We start from the raw sequence: 4,578 nt of genomic DNA, 5'->3' as shown, positions 1-4,578 counted from the left end.
TTGCCCCAGTGTGAGTGAAACCGGCGGCTATCGTGCTAGCAAAAATCAGCTGACAACACACACTATGTAGGCCGGTATCGTATAGAGTCCCGAACATAATGTAACTTGATTTATAAAATAGCAGTAGAACCACAGGAAACAAAGCTCTGGAGAAAGCCAAGTCAGGAGTACGGGGTTGATTGAATATGGCATGCTATATATAAAATAACAGAAGTTACCTGTGAAGAACATTCAACTTCTATACGGCATCCTGAAATAACGTATAATGAAAAACAACCCGAAGTTCTACTACACCTCGAACTGGCACAGTATTGTGAACACTTAGTTTAATAAGTAAAAGTTTTTAAAAAGAAGTATGGAGGCAACTCCCTGCCTGTCCGTGGTTAGGACCCCGTGTTTCCACTACCACGGCCCTCGGCTCAATCCCTGGTCAGGAAACTGAGATTCCCGAAGCTTACGGGTTTAGCGAAAAAAACCCTAGATATGTATTTGCATGTTATATATACAACACCTGCCTAAACACACACGCGTACACATATATGTAACTTATTGATCTCAGGCTTCAGAACAAAAAACGAGTGGAGACTGTTCTCCAGCAGGTCCTGAGTGCAGGTAAGATGAAAAATACGGTGTCCTTCGTACAGAAAAATCACGGAACACTCCCTGTTCAGCTTCATCAGCAACGTCTCTGAACCCCATTTGCGTGAGTCCTAGGGTGAGAGCTACTAAGGACAGAACCAAAAACCCAAACGGAGCCCCTGAGCCCTGGGAGAGGGCGCACCAGGCCACGCCCTCAGCCTCCAACCTAGCCTCTTTCAGTTCCTTATCACTTTAGGAGAATGGGATCATTTTTGCAGATAGCAGAAAAAATGCAAGTCAAGTGTGTAAGCACCTTATTTTTCTCACATACCTGCCCCTTCTCTTCATGTACGGCTTCTGCTGATTGAAGCTGTAGGGGAGGCAAAACTTTACTTTTTACCCTTTGAGGCTCTCTGGCAGGGCCTGAGTATTAATGGATGTAAAACAGGAGGGGGGCACTTCCCTGAGGGTGCAGGGATTAAGAATCCGCCTGCCAATGCAGGGGACACGGATTCGAGCCCTGGCCGGGGCAGATCCCCACATGCCGCGGAGCAACTACGCCCGTGCGTCGCAACTACTGAGCCTGCGCTCTAGAGCCCACGAGCCACAACAACTGAGCCCGCGCGCCTAGAGCCCGTGCTCTGCAACAAGAGAAGCCACCGCAATGAGAAGCCCGCACACCGCAACAAAGACTAGCCCCGGGTCGCCGCAACTCGAGAAAGCTCGTGCACAGCGATTAATTAAAAAAAAAAAAAAATTTTTTTTTTAAACAGGAGGAAAACATGCAGATTTTTACATGTATGTAGATGAAAACCCAAATTAAGTGGGTCTCCGAGGAACCCTGGTTCCTTTTTTTTTAAAATAAATTTTACTTTTGTCTGCGTTGGGTTTTCGTTGCGGCGCGCGGGCTTCGCATTGCAGTGGCTTCTCTTATTGCGGAGCACGGCGCGCAGGCTTCAGTAGTTGTGGCGCTACGGGCTTAGTTGCTCCGCGGCATACGGGATCTGCCCGGGCCAGGGCTCGAACCCATGTCCCCTGCATTAGCAAGAGGATTCTTAACCACTGCGCCACCAGGGAAGCCCACCCTGGTTCCTTTTATTGGCCCTGGTTCCTTTTGTTGGAGAATGATACTGAGAGACCAAAATCTGGTGTGTCATTGCTGTTAGGCCCTGTACCTATTTTACTCAGTGGATTATATTCCGTTATTATCATTACCTTGATTTGGCAGTGGGAACGCTTTCCAATTGGCTCTTGTGTGCTTGACATGCCACCGAATCAGTCACTGTACATTCCTTTACTTTTGGGCACAGTTGCATGTTCCAGGCTTGTATTTTCCCCACCTAAGAGCCTCGCCTCCCCTGGGGGCTGATATGCCCCTCCGCCCTCCTGCCCACGATGACTTTCTGTCGCAGTGAGGCTTACTGCGGAGCGATGGAGAAGGACCATCAGGTTTCTCAGGAGAGTGCACATCCGGGGCTCCACAAGGCCCATGGATATCCAGCCTCGGCTCCCCTCCTTCGCCCACCTACCCCGATTCCTTTGGCAGAGGCGGCTGCTTCCTGAAAGAGGTCAAGGTTCTGTGGACTTCCTGGAGAGGCACTGGAGTCCAGAGGGAGGGGCAGAGGGCACAGGTGTCCAGGTTGGACTCCTTACAAACGTTTCTGATCCCACCTGGTGTGTGCCCACCGCCCAAGACCGCTAACCCACCCAGCAAAAGTCCCACAGAGGCACGGCAAGCCACACCAAAGTGGCCTTCCCTCAGCTGGGTGTGTCGCCGCTCTCTGACCGGGCAGCAGGCACCTCTGCCCCTCGGAGGGTGAGGGGCAGTGCCTCAGAGGTCCCCTGCTACTATTCTCTGTGACACCCAGACAAGAAGAGTTGGCCGTGCTGAGACTCACACTCCCCTGTGCCGGTCACCCAAACCCACGCACCCCGCCCACTCCCCCAAAGCCAGGTTCCCAAGGGTTCCACACCTCCACATCCCGTCGGGGGTATATCCAACGAAGGCCTGAGGTTCTCTCTTTGGTCCTCATCCGCTGGTCTCTGCAGATGGTGACATTTGAGGCTGAGGTCTTTCTGTAGCTCCAGAGCAATAGACTCTTCCTGAAGGTCACCTGTCAGACTGCAGTGGCACGGCCTCCCAGGCCCACGGAGACTCCACAGACTCCAGGTCAGCCCCTCTTAGTTAGCAGTGGGACCGTGAGGAGGGCTGAGGCCGCAGCGGGGGGGCAACCGTAGGAGCTTGCCAGGAGAGGAAGACGGGTGGGGAAATGCAGTCTCCGGTTTGAGAGACAGAACCAGAACCGAAAAAGGGCTTGTGGGCTCAGGGGTCAGGGGAGGGCAGCGCTGGGCCCCTGAGGTTTCAGAGAGCCTCGCTCCCATCGGGGTTCTGCTGTGACTCCTCTCGGCGAGTCTACGGCGTTTCCTTTCCACGGGAAGGGAGGGGCAAGGACCACCCGCGGCGTTCTTCTCGGCACCCACACATCCCACCCCAACCAGGCTCTGTCCGCAAGGTGAAGCTGCTCCTTCTTGCTGAAAGCCCGGCCCATTTCCTCCTGGGTGCTCTCTGCTTGGGCCTCAGCAGCTTCCTCTTGGCCCTGCCAATTCAGCCTTAAGGACCCAATAAAGGTAGCCAGCTGGTCAGAAGCCACAGGCCAGTGGTTTGTGCAAGGAGGTGAGGTTGAGAGCCCCTCCATGATGGCAGCTCCCCACCTGCCCACCACCCCACCCTCCACCCTTCTGCTCCCTGCCATCAGCCCCCATTGCCCCTGGCTCTCAGGGCTCTCTGAGCTCTGCCTGTGCTTTTGCTGTCAATCTTCCTTTCTCTCTCTTTCTCCCGCCCCACCCCCTTTCTATCTATCTATCTATCTATCTATCTATCTATCTATCTATCATCTAATCTATCTATCAAGCTATCTATCCATCTATCTATCTATCTACCTATCATCTATCTATATCCATCAGATGTAGCAGAAGAATGGGTGCGGGCGTTTTCCCACCCTTGTACAGAGTGTGAGCGATCTTTGCTCTTTCGGCGGGAACTCAACCCCTCCAGCGGCTACCAGGAATAGGTGCGAAGGCATATGAAAGCTGAGGTTTCCAGGGGGCCACACCACCCTCCTCCCCCTCAGACTGACAGGACACCTGAAAGGTTCTCATAGGCACTGTCAAGGCCCACTGAGAGCCCTGCTGCGTTTTGCTCCTGCCGGTGTCGGCTTCCGCGCAGGTACACAACTGTCAGTGTCTTGGAGGGTGGCAGAATGTGGCTTGGAAGATCTCGGGGTGGCAGTTCTGCCCCACAAATAGATTAAGACGGTTGGCAAGGTTCTCTGTCTCCCTGGGTCTGTACCTGTAGAGACCATGGGAAAGACAGGGAAGGAGAGAGAGAGGTTGGGAGATTGAAAGACTGTGACTGGGAGAGACAGAGACAGTGACCTTCCTTTGGGGGGCAGAGCTGGGGACTGAGCCCGGGAGTGAGAGGGGGTTTCCAGGAAGGGTGCCGTAGTTGTCTCTGACCATGTGATGGCCTGTGTGCTTGTCGGCCTCCAGGGCTTTGGGTGGGCAGCTCCTGCGTGCCCACCTGTTTGGCAGGGATGTGCGCGTGTCGAGCAGAGCGGGGGCGGTGGGTGAATAAAAGTGGAGAGGGCGCGGGCCGCGGTGGGGCCGGCGGGGCTTGCGCGCTAAGGCGGGAGCAACCGGGCTGCGGGCGGGCGTGTGGCCTGCGGGCGGGAGGAAGGCGCAGGCGTGTTCCCTGGCCACGGCCCCCACGTGGCTGTGCGGGCGGCCCCCAAAGGCTTTCCCGCCTCTGGCCGGGGAGAGAGGATGCTGCGCGGCCTCAGGGCCTTGGGCGGGGCGTGGCCCCGGGGGAGGGGGTGTGCCCTTCACGAGGGCGCAAAAGCGACGGGCACCTCCTTCGAGCCGGAATCGAACCAGCGACCTAAGGATGTCCACACGTGTCGGCTCTACAGTCCTCCGCTCTACCAGCTGAGCTATCGAAGG

General features: G+C 55.3%; 1 non-coding gene across 1 annotated transcript; it reads right to left on the bottom strand.

Annotated features, from left to right (window-relative positions):
* Positions 1 to 4,488: 4,488 nt before the first annotated feature.
* TRNAY-GUA (transfer RNA tyrosine (anticodon GUA)) lies at positions 4,489 to 4,578 on the bottom strand. Its single transcript is given in 2 exon segments — positions 4,489 to 4,524; positions 4,542 to 4,578. It is a non-coding gene; the product is annotated as a tRNA-Tyr (tRNA).

This window comes from Globicephala melas, chromosome 2 (genome assembly GCF_963455315.2).
Source record: "Globicephala melas chromosome 2, mGloMel1.2, whole genome shotgun sequence".
Lineage (NCBI taxonomy): Eukaryota > Metazoa > Chordata > Mammalia > Artiodactyla > Delphinidae > Globicephala > Globicephala melas.
The sequence above is the reverse complement of the archived record's forward strand: the minus strand, read 5'-3'. Positions and strand labels throughout refer to the sequence as shown.